Source organism: Choloepus didactylus, chromosome 22 (genome assembly GCF_015220235.1).
Source record: "Choloepus didactylus isolate mChoDid1 chromosome 22, mChoDid1.pri, whole genome shotgun sequence".
NCBI lineage: Eukaryota > Metazoa > Chordata > Mammalia > Pilosa > Megalonychidae > Choloepus > Choloepus didactylus.
In genome coordinates, this window is record NC_051328.1 from 30,209,928 (window position 1) to 30,228,597 (window position 18,670).

The 18,670-nt window shown below is 37.0% G+C and overlaps 1 protein-coding gene and 1 pseudogene across 3 annotated transcripts in view; both read left to right on the plus strand.

Annotated features, from left to right (window-relative positions):
* ZNRF1 (zinc and ring finger 1) overlaps positions 1-18,670 on the plus strand; it is a 123,557-nt gene that overhangs the window by 33,442 nt on the left and 71,445 nt on the right. The window lies entirely within an intron of this gene.
* LOC119519070 lies at positions 4,212-4,312 on the plus strand (annotated as a pseudogene).

Genomic DNA, 18,670 nt, shown 5'->3' on the forward strand with positions numbered 1-18,670 from the left:
AAATCTCTGCCTACTCTGGGTGTATATTCCGGAGCCACTAAGCATGGCTGGAGGAAACACACAAGTATATTCACCTGCTTCACTCTGAACTCATGATCATAAATCTCAAGTGGGCCCCCAATGCTGCCTGGAAACCCTGCTGCATCTCCCTAGCCCATTCATTCTCCTACCCTCCTAGAGGACTTTACAACCTTCCTCTTTCTGAAACTGCTTTCTCAGCCTTTGCTGATGAACTTCCTATTTCATTGAGAAACAGAAGTTAGAAGAGAACTCCCACCAGCACTTACCACAGTATCTAACCACCTACTTGCATATCCACTCTTTCCCCCTTTCCTATATCTGGGTATGAGCTGCCCATGCTCCAAGCAAGGTCCAAGGCCTCCTCTTGAGCACTGGACTTCATTCCCACTTGCCTTGTCAAGAGCAGCCTTCCTTCCCTCTCTCCTAAAATGTTGCTGCTTTGGTGGCACATTCCTGTCAGCACACAAACATGCTAGTATTTCTTCGATCTCAAAAACAGTAGCAACAATGACAGATAAAACCTCTTGATTCCACTTCCCCTCCAGATGTTACCCCCATTTTTCTACTTCCTTTTATAGCAGAATTCCTAAGAGTTCTTTTTTCTTGCTCTTCTGATTTTTTCCTTCTATTCTCCTCAAACCCACTCTAATCAGGTATTTATTTACCCTCACCACCCAGTTGAAACTACTTTTTATCAAGGTCACTTAGGACCTTGTTGCTAAATCCAGTAGCCCATTCTTAGTCCTCAACTTATGTGAAAGACATCTGTGTTTGACACAGCTGATCACGCCCTTCTCTTTGAAACACTTTGTTCACTTGCTTCTAGGATACCATACTGTTCTAGTTTGCTAATGCTGCCAGAATGCAAATCACCAGAAATGGATCGGCTTTTATAAAAGGGGGGTTATTTGGTTACAAAGTTACAGTCTTAAGGCCATAAAGTGTCCAAGGCAACACATCAACAATCAGGTACCTTCACTGGAGAATGGCCAGTGGTGTCCGCAAAATCTCTGTTAGCTGGGGAGGCACATGGCTGGCATCTGCTCCAAAGTTCTCATTTCAAAATGGCTTTCTCCCAGGACGTTCCTCTCTAGGCTGCAGTTCCTCAAAATGTCACTCTTAGTTGCTCTTAGGGTGTTTGTCCTCTCTTAGCTTCTCTGGAGCAAGAGTCTGCTTTCAACAGCCGTCTTCAAACTGTCTCTCACCTGCAGCTACTCTCAGCTCTTGTGCATTCTTCAAAGTGTCCCTCTTGGCTGTAGCTCCTCTTCAAAACGTCACTCACAGCTGCACTGTGTTCCTTCTGTTTGTCAGCTCATTTATATGGCTCCACTGATCAAGGCCCACCCTGAATGGGTGGGGCCGTGCCTCCATGGAAATATCTCATCAGAGTTATCACCTACAGTTGGGTGGGGCACATTTCCATGCAAACAACCTAATCCAAACATTCCAACTTAATCCCCACTAATATGTCTGTCCCACAAGATTGCATCAAAGAATATGGCTTTTTCTGGGGGACATAATACATTCAAACCAGCACACATACTCACCTAGTTTTCTTCCTGCCTCTGTCATTAATCTTGTCTCCTTTGCTGATTCCTTGTCATCTCTTTACCTCTAATGTTGAAGGGCATGGGGGCTCAGTCCTTGGACCACTTCTGTTTTTCTTGTGTATCGCAACCTTGGGCGAAGTCATCAAGGGTTGTTGTTATGTGTACTGTGAGTATGCTGATGAACCTCAAATTTTACATCTCCAGCTGGAATGCTTCCTTGAGCTTTTTTTTTAAACTGCTTTTACCATACATGCCCCCATTTCAAGTGTACAAGTCAATGGTTTTTAGTGTATTCACAGTTGTGCAACCATCACAATCAATTTTAGAGCATTTTCATCATCCCCAAAAGAAACTGTATAACCATTAGCAGTCACTCCCTATTCTCCCCCCCCCTCGCCCCTGTCAACCACTGAACTATTTTCTGTCTCTGTAGACTCATCTATTCTGGATATAACTCATACATGGATGAAATCATAGAGTATGTGGCCTTTGCATCTGGCTTGTTTCGCTTAGCATAATGTTTTCAGGGTTCACCATGTTGTAACAGATAATCAGTATCTCATTCCTTTTATTGCCAAATAATATTCCATTTTATGGATATGCTACATTTTATTTATTCATTCACCAGTTGATGGACATTTGGGTTATTTCCGTTTTTTGACTATTTTGAAAAGACTGCCATGAACAATCATGTACAAGTTTTTGTGTGGACAGATGTTTTCATTTCTCTTGGGTAGATGCCTAGAAGAGGAATTGGTATGTATTTTTTTAACCTTTTTGAGGAGCCATCAGACTGTTTTCAATAGCAGCTGTACTATTTTATGTTTCCACCAGAAGTGTATGAAGGTTCCAGTTTCTCCACATCCTCACCAACACTTGTTATCTTTTTTATCATAGTCATTCTAATGGCTCTGAAGTGGTATCTCATTGTGGTCTCCCTTGAACTTAAGCCTTGTGTTTCCAGCTGACTATTTGAATACCTTCACTTGGATGTCTACTAGGAATCTCAAACTTTACATGTTAAAACTGATTCCTGAGCCCCAGCCAAACATGCCTGTAGTCTTCTCGGTAAATGACAATCTTGAAGTCATCACTGACTCTTCTGTCCATACTCACACCTGGTCCATAGCAAATTCTATTGGCTGAACTTTTAAAACATACCCAAAAATTGATCTTCACTGCTTCTACCCAGGCCCAAGTGTGACCACATCAGCTCTTAGCTGCATTGTTGCATTGACTTCCTAACTGGTCACTGGTCTCCCTGTTTCTGCTCTTGCTCTCCTTGAGTCTTCTCCACACATCGACCTGAGGGATCTTGTTAAAATGGAAGTCAGATGCTGTCAGTCCTCTGCTCAGAACCCCACAGTGCCTTCCCACATCTCAGAGTAAGCACAGTGGCCTACAAGGCCCTGCATAATCCAGACCACCATAACCTTTCACCACCTCCCCTACCTGCTTATCCACTCCGCCCACACCAGCCTTCTGCTGTTCCTGGACCCCTCTGCTTAGTTCTTTCCTCAAGTGTCACCTTTTCAGTGAGGCCTTCCCTAGCAATCCTATCTGACATTGCGAATACCTCCCTCACCCTGACCTTGCTGCCTTTATTTTCACCTGAGCCTTGCCATAATCTAACATAGCATATGCTTTTTTATTTTGTTATTGTCCTCCTCCCCCACTAGATGTAAGCTCTGTGAGGGCAGAGATTTGTTTTGTTTGCTGCTGTATCCCCAAAGCGTAGTTCAGTGTTTGGCACATAGGAGGCCCTTCAGTAAATATTTTATCAGAATGAATGGAAGGATGCTTGAAGGAGTAATTTGGTAAACACATATGTGGTGCATATTTTTTTAAGTGTAGCCCAACAATTTATTTTATTTTATAGTTTTTTTTTAACAATTTATTTTAAAAGTTATAATTCCATTTTTTGTATTGTAATTTTCTAATCCTTATTGAAATATAATTCATACAAAAATTTGTTCATTTTATGTAACAGTTGTATGAGATGTGACAAATATATATACCCATGTAACCACCACTACAATCAAGACATGAAACCTTTCCCTCCATCTGAAAAGCTCCCATGTGCCCTTTCCTGGTCAATTCCCCTATCCACCCTGACCTCAGGGAACCACTTTCTATCACTGCCTTTTCTTGGATTTCATATTCATTATACAGTATGTACCCTTTTGTGTCTATATATTCAAAATTCATTCATGTTTTTACCTGTAAGTATTCATTCCTTTTTATTGCTGAGTAATATTCCATTGATTAGTTATACCAGAATTTGTTTCTCCATTCTCCTTTTGATGAACATTTGAGTTGTTTCCAGTTTGAGACTATCATGAATAAAGCTGCTATGAAAATCTGTGTAGAAAGCTTTGTGCAAAATATGTTTATATTTCTCTTGGATAAATACCTAGGAGTGGAATCCTGGGTCAAATGGTCAGTGTATATTTAACATTATTAGAAACTACCAAACTGTTTTTCAACATGGTTATACCATATTATGTTCCCACCAGCCATATATGAGAATTTGAGTTGCTCCATATCCTCACCAACAATTGGTATTGTAAGTCTTTATTTTATTTTTTTAATTTTTATTTGTAAACACTCTATACCCACCAAGCAAAAAACTCCTCCTTCATGCTCACTTCAGCACACACATACTAAAATTGGAACTACACAGAGAAGATTAGTCTCTGTGAAAGGATGATGCACAAACTTGTGAAGCATTCCATATTTTTTTTTAATACCACTGAACTGTATACTTCGATGTGATTAAAATGGGAAATTTCATGTTGTATATGTGTTACCAAAATCAAAATTTGAAAAAAAAAACAAAACACCCATAGAATAGTGCAACACAGGGGGTGAACCCTAATGTAAACTATGGACTGTAGTTAATAATATAATTACAATAATATTGGTTCAGCAATTGTAATGAAGGTACCACACTAACCCAAAATGTTAATAATAGGGAAAACTCTGTGGGTGGGGGGGTGGGGACCACAAGGGAGGGTTATGGGAACTGTACTTTCTGCATGATTTTTCTGTAAACCTACAACTGCACTAATAAAAAAAAAATCCCTCCAACCCCATTCCCTGGTAACCTCTAGTCTACCTTCTATCCCTCCAAATTTGTGACATCATACAATGTTTGTCCTTATGTGCCTTGCTGCTTTCACTCAGCATAATGTTTTCAAGGTTCATCCATGTTGCAGCATGTCTCAGAGCTTCATTCTGTCTTATAACCAAGTAATATTTGACTGTGTGTATGAACCATATTTTGTTTTTCTATTTATTTGTTAATGGACAAAAATGTTTCTACTTTTTGGCTATTGTAAATAATCCTTCTAAGAACACTAGTGTACAAGTATCTGTTTGAGACCCTGTTTTTACTTTCTTTGGGTATATACGAAGCAGTGAAATTTCTGGATCATAAGGTAATTCTCTATTTTGAGGAATTGCAATGTTGCTTTCCACAGTGGCTATGCCATTTTACATTCCCACCAACAATATGCTAGAGTTCTAATTTCTCCACATCTTCTCCATTACTTGTTGTTTTCTATTACTTGTTGTTTTCCATTAAAAAGCCATCCTTGTGGGTGTGAAGTTGTATCTCATTGTGGTTTTGATTTGCATTTCCCTGATGGGTAATGATGCTGAGCACTTTTCACATGCTTATTGGCCATTTGTATATCCTCTTTGGAAAATATGTCTGTTCAAGTCCTTTGCCCATTTCTTAATTGGGTTGTCTATCGTTTTGTTGTTGTATTGCAAAAGTTCTTCATATATTCTGGATATTAAGCTCTTATCCAATATATGGTTTCCAACTATTTTCTCCCATTCTGCAGGTTGTCTTTTCACCTTCTTGGTCATGTCCTGTGATGCACAAAAGTTTTTAATTTTGATGAAGTCATATTTATCTGTTGTTTCTTTTGTTGCTTATACTTTTGTGTCATATCTAAGAATCCATTGCTAAATTCCAGGTCACCTATTGCAGTTTCAATTTACATTTCCTGATGACTAATGATGTTGAGCCTAGTTTCATGTGATACTTGGCCATTTGTATATCTTCTTTGGTAAAGTATCTATTCAGATACTTAATTCGTTTTTTAAAAAATTGAGTTGCCACATTAATTGCTTTGTAAGATTTTTAAAATATATTCTACATGTAAATCCTTTGTCAGATATATATATTGTGAATATTTTCACAGTCTGTGGCTTGCCTTTTTATTTTCTTTTGATCCATTTTGAGTAAATTTTTGTGTATGATGTGAAGGAGGAGTCAAGGTTCATTTTTTTCCCCAATTGTTCCAACACTATTTGTTGAAAAGACTTGGAACCTTTATGGAAAATCAGTTGACCATATATGTGTGGTTCTATTTCTGGACTATTCTGTTCTACTTTATATGTCTGCCCTTATGCCTATAACAAGCTGTATTTATTACTGCAGTGTTGTATTAGGTCTTGAAATCAAATAGTTTAAGTCCTTGATTTTATTCTACATAAAAATTGTCTTGGGTATTTTGAGTCCTTTGAATTTCCATATAAATTTTAGAATCAGCTTATCAATACCAAAAAGTCTTCAGGGATTTTGAGTGGGATTGAGTTAAAACTGAAGATAAATTTGGAGGGAGTTGACAGTTTAACAATATTACAGCATCCAATCTGTGAAAATGGTATTTCTCTCTGTATTAGTTAGGATTCTCTAGGGAAACAGAATCAATGAGAGGTATCTATGACTATAAAATTTATAAAAGTGACTCATGCGACTGTGGGTATGCATGAGTCCAAATTCTGTAGGGCGGTCAGCAAACTGTCAATTCCAAGGAAGATGTCCAGTGAACTCCTCAGGAAACAAACCGGCAACTTCAACGAACTCCTCAGGAAATGCTTCACTGGGCAGCCAAAGAAGAAGTGAAGGTCCTCCATCTGTCTCCCTTATAAGTCTTCAATTAATTAATTGGATTAAATCCAGCCAGTTGCATTCTCTCATTGTGGAAGACATGCCCTTCGCTGAGTCATCAGTCACAGCTGCAGCCAACTGATTGATAATTTAATAAACCAGCCTGTTGGTTTATTAAACAGCCACAAATGTCCTTGCAGCAATTGTTAGGCCAGTGCTTGCTTGACCAGACAGCTGGGTACCATCACCTGGCCAAGTTGACACATGAACCTAACCATCTCACTCTCCATTTATTTAAATGTTCTTTAACTTTCCTCAGCAGTGTTTTGTAGTTTCAGAGTAAAGGTCTTGCACACATTTTAAAGCATTTATCTCTGAGTATTTCATGATAGTTGAACCTATTGTTAATACTGTTTTAAAGATTTATTTTCTTACAGTTTTTTGCAGTGTACATGAATACATTTGTTTTTGTATATTGATCTTGTATCCTTTGTCCTTGCTAAATTACTTTACTGGTCCTAGTAGCTTTTGTGTAATCCTTAGAATTTTCCACACACAATATATCATCTGCGAATCAAGGCAATTTTATCTCTTCCTTTCCAATCTGTATGGCTTTTATTTCTTTTCCTTACATCACTACACTGGCTAGGCTCTCCATACAATGTTGAATAGAAATGGTGAGGGTGGATATTGTTGACTTGCTTCCAGTTGTAGGGAAATGCATTCATGCAGTCTTTCATCATTAAGTGTGATGTTAGCTGTGGGTAACAACTTTAGCATAAAGTTGTTTACAATATTTCCTTGTTATCCTTTTAATGTCTGTAGGGTCTTTAGTGATGACCCCTCTTTCATCTTGACATTGGTCATTTGTCTCTCTCTGTTTTCTGTGTAAAGTTGAAGAAGTTTCCGTCTTGTTTCTAGATTGCTGAGAGTTGTTTTTAGCGATGTGTGTTAAATTCTGTCAAATGCTTATTCTGCATCTATTGAGATGATCTATGGTTTTCTCTCCTTTATTCTGTTAATATAGTGAATTTCATTGAAGTATTTCAGATGTCAAACCAAGCCCACTTGGCCCTGATGTATTATTGTTTTTACATGTTACTGAATTTGATGTTAAAATATTCTTAAGGATTTTTGCTTTTATGTTCGTGAATGATATTTGTATTTTTCTCATAATATGTTTGTCTAGTTTTGGTATGTGTAATACTGGTCTCATACAACGAATTGGGAAGTGTTCCTTCCATTTCTATTTTCTGGAAAATTTTGTATAGTATTTTTTGTTTGTTTGTTTTCTTCTTCCTTCATTGGTAGCTCTCACTAAGAAGGCCTTCTGGGCCTGGTCTTTTCTTTGTGGGAAAGTTTTTAACTACAAATTTAATTTCTTTAACAGGTATAAGGCTTGTCAGGTTATCTGTTTCTTATCAAGTAAGCTTTAGTAGTTGCTCTTTTACAAGAAATTTATCCATTACATCTAAGCTGTTGAATTTATTAGCATAGAGTTGTTTGCATTATTTCCTTATTATCCTTTTAATGTCTGCAGGGTCTTGAGTGATGACCTCTCTTTCATTCTTGACATTGGTCATTTGTCTCTCTCTGTTTCCTGGTTAGTCTAGCTAGAGATTTATAAACTTCATTAATCATTTCAAAGAATCAGCTTTTGGTTTCATTTATTTTCTCTATTGTTTTTCTGGTTTTTGTTTTTTTGATTTCTGCTCTTTTGTTTCATCTTTCTTCTGATTTTGGTTTTAATTTGCTCTTTGCTTTTTAGCTTCTTAAAGTTAAGTGTTGATCATTGATTTTAGACCTTTCTTCTTTTCTAATAAAAACATTTAAAGATAAAAGTTTCCCTATACACACTGTTTTATTTAGCTGTATTCCATAAATTTTATTATGTTGTGTTTTATGCTCATTCATTTCTAAATATTTTCTAATTTTTCTTTGATCCATGGGTTATTAGAAGTGTCTTGTTTAATTTCTACATATTTAGGGATTTCCCAGATATCTTTCTGGTATTAGTTTTAAGTTTAATTCTTTTGTGATCATATGACATACTTTGTATGACTTGAATCCTTGAATCCTCTTAAATTTATTTAGATTTGTTTTATGGCCTAGAATGCAGTCTACCTTGATGAATGTTCTGTGAGCATTAAAAAAGAATGTGTTTTCTGCTGTTTTGGGGTGATCAACATTAATTGGGTCAATTTGGTTAGGGTTGTTCAAGTCTTCTACAGCTATGGTGGTTTTCTGTCCTATTTGTTTTACCAATCACAGGGAGGAGTGTTAAAATCTCCAATAATAATTGTGGATTTGTCTCCATCTTTTTGCAGTTCTATGATTTTTGCTTTGTGTATTTTGAAGCTCTTTTATTAGATGCATAAACATTTAGGATTGTTATGTTCTCTTGATAAATTGATCCTTTCATCATTACGAAGTTACTTTCTTTATCCCTGGTAATATTCTTTACTCTGAAATCTGTTCTTTGTCTGATATACTCCAGTTTTCTTTTTTTTTTAATCATATTTTTTATTGCAGAATGTAATATATATACACAGAAGTGATAACTTTCCAAGTGCAATTTAACAAGTAGCAAATTTCAAAGAATATTCTGGGTTACCGTTCCAGTTTCAATTATTTTCTTATTGTGAAATACAACATATATACAAAAAGGTATTATCTTTCAAAGTATGATTTAACAAGTAGTTATGTAGGAAATTTCCAAAAATGTTATGAGTTACAGTACCATAGTTTCAGTTATTTCCTTATTGTAAAATATAACATATATACAAAAAGACAATAACTTTCAAATTACAATTTAACTAGTGGCTATAGAACAAATTTCAAAGAGTGCCATGGGTTACAGTTCCACCATTTCAATTCTTTCCTACTAGCTATTCTAATACCCTAGCAACTAAGAAAAAGAAAATTATATAGAGATTCAGTATTCATATTCCTTTGTTAAATTCCATCTTGTCTCTTCCTCTTGTTTAATCACTTTTCCCGATATTCGGGTATGCTGGTTTGGATGTATTATGTCCGCAAAATGCCATGTTCTTTAATGCAGTTATGTGGGAGCAGACATATTTAGTGTTGATTAGGTTGGAATCTTTGGATTAGGCTGTTTCCATGGAGATGTGACCCACCCAAATGTGGGTAATACCTTTGATTAGATAATTTCCATGGAGGTGTGACCCTGCCCATTCAGGGTGGGTCTTGATTGACTTACTGGAGTACTTTAAAAAGAGCCACACAGACCTAGATGTTTGCTTGCTGATGCTGATGCTAAGACATGCTTGGAATTGTGGACCCCTTATGTGAGCTGCAGCCAAGAGAGACATTTTGAAGATGGCCATTGAAAACAGACTTTTGCTACTTCAGAGTTTGCCTGGGAGAAACCAAGAGAATACCTCCAGACGCCTAGAGAGAAACGTCCTGGGAGAACGCCATTTTGAAACACAACCTGGGAGCAAAAGAACAAGATGCCAGCCACGTGCCTTCCCAGACAACAGAGGTGTTCCAGATGCCATCGGCCATTCTTCTGTGAAGGTACCCTATTCTTGACGCCTTAGCTTGGACACTTTTATGGCCTTAAGACTGTAACTTTGTAACCAAACAAACCCACTTTATAAAAGCCAATCCATTTCTGGTATTTTGCATGATGGCAGCATTAGCAAACCGGAACATTGGGGATGTCTAGGCAGTGACCACCCTAATTTGTTCATGTTGAAAACGGGGTGTCAACTTTACACGAAAGGGGACACATCTGGTTGATTTTCTTGAAGAGGCTATTGCCTCTGGGATTTGGGACTTAGCTATCATAGGAGTTCTCTGAAGGATTTAAGTTTCTGAAGAATAAATTTAGTGAGTGAGACTTTATTTATAGAGTCTCAGATAAAGATCCAGGTATTCTTTAGGGTTTTCGGGACTGCTGTTGACTTGGGCATATCATACTGTGGTCATTTGGCATATCTTGCTGAAGCTTGCATAGGAGTAATGTCCAGGACAGCCTCTTCACTCTATTTGAATTCTCTTAGCCACAGAAACCTGATTTTGTTGTCAGAAGGCATGCTCAATCCCTCAATGCCGGGGTCAGGCTCATTCCTGGAATCCATGTCTCACGTCACCAGGGAGACTCTCACCTTGGAGGTCCTGTCCCATGTTGGGGGGAGGGTGATGAATTTATTTGCAGAGTTAGAGAGAAAGCCCACATTTGAGCAACAAAAGAGGTTCTCTGGAGGTGACTCCTAAGCATAATTATAGGTGGGTTTGGCCTCCCCTTTACAACCATAAGTTTCACCAGAGCAAGCCTCACGATTGTGGGCTTGACTTATAAAGTAGGGAGTTACTAAGTTCACATAGTATATATGTTATATGTATGATAATCCATCCATATCTCACGTTATCCTCACCTAGTTGTACAATCCTCATCACTCTCCATTTTAAACAATTCTCACAACCCAAAACACCTCATGGCTCTTTTCAGCCCTTAATTATTTGTCCCTAGTATTTGTGTGGTACTAGTATGGTATTCCTATTAATTATGGTCCCTGGTATGCTAGAAGTAGATTTTTCCCTTATACAATTCTGTTGTCAACTCTCTGTACCAGTGTCATACCTTAGAAGTATATCATGCAAGCACCTATCTATATTTGTAGTGCTGATTTGTAGGATATATGCCTGAAACAACACCTTTCAATCGTATTTGCCTTCAATACAGCTCTGATACTTATAATCCCATTAACAGTCATCACCCCTATACATTTCCATATCTTTGAATTCACCATTATTAACATACCTGAACATATTAGATTATCATTCCCCCTCACTAGCTTCTGTCTATCACTAGGTCCCCAATATTCTGCATTATAAGACATTGATTTTACATTGTTCAGGGAGTTCATAGAAGTGGTAACATGCAATATCTCTCCTTTTGTGCCTGACTTATTTCACTCAGCTTTGTATCTTCAAGGTTCATCCATGTTGCCATATGTTTCAGTACCTTGTTCCTTCCTACTGCTGCATAGTATTTCCTTGTATGCATATAACACATTTTGTTTATCTACTCATCTGTTGAAGGACACTTGGATTGTTTCCATCTCTTGGCAGTTGTGAACAATGCTGCAGTGAATATCACTGTACAAATGTCTGTTTTGTCACTGCTTTCAAATCTTCTGGGTATATCCCGAGAAGTGGAATTGCTGGATCATAGGGTACTTCAATATCTAGTTTTCTGAGAAACCTCCAAAATGTCTTCCACAGTGGCTGTACCATTATATATTCCCACCAGCAATGAAATAAGAATTCCAATTTCTCCACATCCTCTCCAGCATTTATTGTTTCCTGTTTGTTTAATGGTGGCCATTCTTATTGGTATGAGATGGTATCTCATTGTGGTTTTGATTTGCATTTCCCTAATAGCTAGTGAAGATGAACATTTTTTCAAGTGTTTCTTAGGCATTTGTATTTCCTCTTTGGAAAAATACCTTTTCATATCTTGCCCATTTTATAATTGGGCTGTTTGTACTAGTGTTGTTAAGTTGTAGGATTTCTTTATATGTGCAGGATATCAGTCTCTTATCAGATATATGGTTTCCAAATATTTTGTGCCATTGAGTTGGCTGCCTCTTCACCTTTTTGACAAAGTTTTTGAGGCACAGAAGCTTTTGATTTTGAGGAGTTCCCATTTATCTAGTTTTTCTTCAGTTGCTTGTGCTTTGGGTGTAAGGTCTAAGAAGCTACCTCCTATAATTATGTCCTGAAGATGTTTCCCTATATTATCTCCTAAGAGTTTTATTCTGCTGTCTCTTATATTGAGGTCTTCGATCCACTGTGAGTTAATTTTTGTATAGGGTGTGAGGTAGGGTTCCTTTTTCATTGTGTTGGTTATGGCTATCCAGTTCTCCCAGACACATTTGTTGAAGAGACTGTTCTGTCCCAGTTCTGTGTATTTGGGGGCCTTATCAAAAATCAATTGACCATATATCTGGGGGTCTATTTCTGAACTCTCAATTCAATTCCATTGATCAATATCATGTCTTTGTGCCAATACCATGCTGTTTTGACCACTGTGGCTTTATGTAGGATTCAAACTCTCAAGTGTAAGTCCTCCCACTTTGTTCTTCTTTTTTAGGGTGTTTTTGGCAATTCGAGGCCCCTTTTCCTTCCAAATAAATTTCATAACTAACTTTTCCAACTCTGCAAAGTAGGTTGTTGTAATTTTGATTGGAAGTGCATTGAATCTGTAGATCAGTTTGGGTAGAATTGACATATTGACATTTAGTCTTCCTATCCATGAGCAGGGAATATTTTTAGACCTATTTAGGTCCTTTTTTATTTCTTTTAGTAAAATTTTGTAATTTTCTGGGTAGAGGTTTTTTATGTCCTTGGTTAAGTTTATTCCTAGGTACTTGATTTTTTTAGTTGTTATTGTGAAGGGAATTTTTTTTTTAATTTCCTCTTCAGTTAGGTCATTATTGGCGTTTAGGAACATTACTGACTTATGTGCATTAATTTTAAATCCCACCACTCTGCTGAATTTTTGTATAGCTCAAGTAGCTTCGTCGTCAGATTTTCAGGATTTTCCAAATAAAAGATCATATCATCTGCAGATAATGTCAGTTTTACTTCTTCCTTTCCAATTTGGATAGCTTTTATTTCTTTGTCTTGGCGAATTGCTCTGGCTAGAACTTGCAGCACAGTTTTGAATAACAGAGGTGACAGTGACAGTGGGCATCCTTGTCTCATCCCCAATCTTAGGGGGAAGGCTTTCAGCCTCTCATTGTTGAGTACTATGCTGGCTGTGGGTTTTTCACATATACTTTTTATCATATCGAAGACGGTTCCCTCATTTCCTAACTTTTGAAGTGTTTTTATCAAAAAGGGATGTTAAATTTTGTCAAATGCTTTTTCAGCATCTATCAAAATGATCATTTCATTTTTCCCTTTTGATTTGTTAATGTGTTGAATTATGTTAGTTGGTTTTCTTATGTTGAACCACCCTTGTATGCCAGGAATGAGCCCTACCTGGTCATGGTGTATATAATTCTTTTAATGTGCCTTTGGATTCAATTTGCAAGTATTTTGTTTAGGATTTTTGTGTCTATATTCATCAGGGATAGTGGCCTATAGTTTTCCTTTTTTGTAATATCTTTATCTGGTTTTGGTAACAGAGTAGTATTAGCTTCATAGAATGAGTTAGGTAGTGTTCTGTTTTCTTCAGTTTTTTTAGAGGTTGAGCAGTAATGGTCTTAATTCTTTTTGGAAGTTTGGTAAAATTCCCGTGAAGCCATCTGGCCCAGGGCTTTTATTTGTAGGTAGATTTTTGATGACTGATTGGATCCATTACTTGTGATTGGTTTGTTGAGATCTTCTATTTCTTCTTGGGTCAGTCTAGATTGTTCATGTGTTTCTAGGAAATTGTCCATTTCCTCTAAATTGTCTAGCTTGTTGTCATACAGTTGTTCATAGTGTCGTCTTATGATTTTTTTTTTATTTCTTTGGGATCTGTAGTAATTATCCCCTTCTCATTTCTGATTCTGTTTATTTGGGTCTTCTCTCTTTTTGACTTTTTCCGTCTAGCTAAGGGTCTGTCAATCTTGTTGATCTTCTCAAAGAACCAACTTTTGCTTTTATTTCTTCTCTCTGTTGTTTCTCGTTTTGTTTGTTTTTGTTTTTGTCTCTGGCTCTTTTATTTCTGCTTTAATATTTGCTATTTCTTTTTTTCTACTTTCTTTAGGGTTAGTTTGCTGATCATTATCTAGCCTCTTCAGTTGTTCAATTAGGTCTTTGGTTTTAGCTCCTTCTTGCTTTTTAATATATGCATTTAGAGCTATAAATTTCCCTCTCAGCACTGTCTTTGCTGCATCCCACAGGTTTTGATACGTTGTGTTCTTGTTTTCATTCATCTCTAGATATTTACCAATTTCTCTTGCAATTTCTTTGACCCACTGGTTGTTTAGGAGCATGTTGTTTTTTTTGTTTGTTTGTTTGTTTTTGTTTTTTGGCTTTTATAAAAACGGGGTTTATTTGGCTACGCAGTTACAGTCTTAAGGCCATAAAGTGTTCAAGGTAACATATCAGTAATCGGATACCTTCACTGGGGGATGGCCAATGGCATCTGGAAAACCTCTGTTAGCTGGAAAGTCACGTGGCTGGCGTCTACTCCAAAGTTCTGGTTTCAAAATGGCTTTCTCCCAGGATGTTCCTCTCTAGCAAGCTTGCCCCTCTTCAAAATGTCACTCACAGCTGCACTGAGTTCCTTCTCTTTGAGTCAGCTCATTTATATGGCTCCACTGATCAAGGCCCACCCTGAATGGGTGGGGCCATGCCTCCATGGGAATATCTCATCAGAGTCATCACCCACAACTGGGTTGGGCACATTCCAAGGAAATCCAATCAGCACCAAAATGTCTGCCCCACAAGACTGCATCAAAGATAATGGCGTTTGGGGGACACAATACATTCAAACTGGCACACTACTCTAGGACCTTTGCATTTCTATATAAATTTTGGAATTAGCTTGTCAATTTCTGTAAGAAACAACTGTTAAGATTTTGAAAGGGATTGCATTGTATTTATAGGTCAATCTGGGGTTATTTTCCTGATAATTTTGTTTCTTTCAACTCTTGCATGTAAAAGTTCTCTCCATTTATTTAGATCTTCTTTAATTTCTCTGAGGAATGCTTTGTGTTTCTTAATGTACAAATCTTTCCCTTTTTGTAACATTTATTCATAAGTACTTTATTATTTTTGATGTTATTATGAATGGAATTCTTTATTAATATTTTAAACTGTTTATTGCTAATATGCAGAAATCCAATCAATTTTTGTATATTCCTGTGTCTTGTGAACTTGCTAAATTCATGTGCTAGTTCTGTAGACTTTTGTATGAACTTCTTAGGATTTTCTATATACAATACCATATCATCTGTAATAAAGTTTTATTTCTCCCTTTCCAATCTAAATATTTTTTCAAATTTTTAAAAATGTATTTATTGTAAAATATACAAAGCAGAAATCATTTTACCTCCATATATTTGTGAAAGATGTGGTTCTTTGGTGGTTATTGATTTCTGTTTGCATTCCATTATGATCAGAGAATGTGCTTTGAATAATGTAAATCTTTTCAAATTTATTAAGATTTTTTTTGTGCCCCAGCATATGATCTATCCTGGAGAATGTTCCATGGGCGCTAGTGAAGAATGTATATCCTGGTACTTTGGGATGTAACATTCAATATATGTCTGTTAAGTCTAATTCATTTATCATATTCTTTAGGTTCTCAGTATTTTTACTGGTAGTCTGTCTAGTTGATCTGTCTATAGATAAGGGAGTGGTGTATTGAAGTCTCCCACTATTATTGTAGACGTGTCTGTTGCTCCCTTCAGTTTAGCCAATGTTTGTCTCATATATTTTGGAGCTTCGTGACTGGGTACATGAACATTTATGATTGTTATTTCTCCTTGGTGAATTGTCCCTTTTATAACTATATGGTGTCCTTCTTTGTCTCTTATGACATTTTTGCATTTAAAGTCTATTTTCTCCAATATGAATATAGTTACCCAGCTTTCTTTTGGTTACAGTTGCGTAGAATATTTTTTTCCATCCTTTCACTTTCAGTCTCTTTGCGTCACAGGTTCCAAGGTGAGTCTCTTGTAAACAGCATATGGGTCATACTTTTTAATCCATTCTACCATTCTGTATCTTTTCATTGGAAATCCTTCTTACTGATCACTAGTATTGCACTCTATCCAGTTTTATGACTTGCAATAGAGGTAGGTTAACTAAAACAGTGTATGTGTCTTTTTATTTAAAGTGAATTTCTCATAGAAAGCATATAGTTTGGTGTTACCTTTTTATTTTTATCCAGGCTGACAATCTTTGCCTTTTAGCTGGATTGTTTACATTTAATGTAATTATCAATATGGTTGGATTTAAGATACCCATCTTGCTTGTTTGTTTATCTCATCTCTTCTTTTTTCCCCTCTTTTTTTTTACAATATAGATCATTAAATTATTACAGTATGCCTACAACTAGTATTATACCACTTCGTGTATAGTGAAAGAACTTTATAGCAATATTCTTTCATTTACCTCCTTCTGCCCTCTTTGACATTGTTGTCATGTATTTTACACACACACACATATATACACACAGCACACACATATATAATGAAACTCATAATACATTGTTGTGATTGTTGTTTTCTTTAAACAGTAAATTATGTTTTTTTATCTTCATTTTATTGAGATATATTCACATACCACGCAGTCATACAAAACCAATTGTACATTCGATTGTTCACAGTACCATTGCATAGTTGTACATTCATCACTTAAATCAATCCCTGACACCTTCATTAGCACACACACAAAAATAACAAGAATAATAATTAAAGTGAAAAAGAGCAATTGAAGTAAAAAAGAACACTGGGTACCTTTGTCTGTTTGTTTGTTTGTTTCCTTCCCCTATTTTTCTACTCATCCATCCATAAACTAGACAAAGTGGAGTGTGGTCCTTATGGCTTTCCCAATCCCATTGTCACCCCTCATAAGCTACATTTTTATACAATTGTCTTCGAGATTCGTGGGTTCTGGGTTGTAGTTTGATAGTTTCAGGTATCCACCACCAGCTACCCCAATTCTTTAGAACCTAAAAAGGGTTGTCTAAATTGTGCGTAAGAGTGCCCACCGGAGTGACCTCTCGGCTCCTTTTGGAATCTCTCTGCCACTGAAGCTTATTTCATTTCCTTTCACATCCCCCTTTTTGGTCAAGTAGATGTTCTGCGTCCCACGATGCCAGGTCTACATTCCTCCCCGGGAGTCATATTCCACGTTGCCAGGGAGATTCACTCCCCTGGGTGTCTGATCCCACGTAGGGGGGAGGGCAGTGATTTCACCTTTCAAGTTGGCTTAGCTAGAGAGAGAGGGCCACATCTGAGCAACAAAGAGGCATTCGGGAGGAGGCTCTTAGGCACAACCATAGGGAGGCCTAGCCTCTCCTTTGCAGCAACCGTCTTCCCAATGGTAAAACCTATGGTAGAGGGCTCAACCCATCAAACCACCAGTCCCCGATGTCTGTGGTCATGTTAGCAACCATGGAGGTGGGGTAGGCAAATACCCCTGCATTCTCCACAGGCTCCTCAAGGGGGCACTACATCTTTTTTTTTTTTCCTTCTTTTTCTTTTTTTTTTTTTTTAACTTTCCCTTCTTTTTTAAATCAACTGTATGAAAAAAAAGTTAAAAAGAAAACAAACATACAATAAAAGAACATTTCAAAGAGACCATAACAAGGGAGTAAGAAAAAGACAACTAACCTAAGATAACTGCTTTACTTCCAACCTGTTACTACTTTACCCCAAGAAAGTTATATAATATAGCAACATTTCTGTGAACTTGCTCCTACTATATCCATCAGAAATTAACAGACCATAGTCATTCCTGGGCATCCCCAGAATGTTAAATAGCATATCTGTTCTTCTTGGATTACTGTTCCCCCTTCCTTAATTGCTCTCTATTGCTAGTTCCCCTACATTCTACATTATAAACCATTTGTTTTACATTTTTCAAAGTTCACATTAGTGGTAGCATATAATATTTCTCTTTCTGTGAAACATCCATGTTGTCATATGTTTCATGAGGTCGTTCCTTATTACTGCCGTGTAGTATTCCATCGTGTGTATATACCACATTTTATTTATCCACTCATCTGTTGAAGGACATTTGGGTTGTTTCCATCTCTTGGCAATTGTGAATAATGCTGCTATGAACACTGGCGTGCAGATATCTGTTCTTGTCACTGCTTTCCGATCTTCCGGGTATATACCGAGAAGTGCAATCACTGGATCGAATGGTAACTCTATATCTAGTTTTCTAAGGAACTGCCAGACTGACTTCCAGAGTGGCTGAACCATTATAGAGTCCCACCAACAATGAATAAGAGTTCCAATTTCTCCACATCCCCTCCAGCATTTGTAGTTTCCTGTTTGTTTAATGGCAGCCACTCTAACCGGTGTTAGATGGTATCTCATTGTGGTCTTAATTTGCATCTCTCTAATAGCTAGTGAAGCTGAACATTTTTTCATGTGTTTCTTGGCCATTTGTATTTGCTCTTCAGAGAACCGTCTTTCCATATCTTTTGCCCATTTTATAATTGGGCTATCTGTACTATTGTCATTGAGTTGTAGGATTTCTTTAT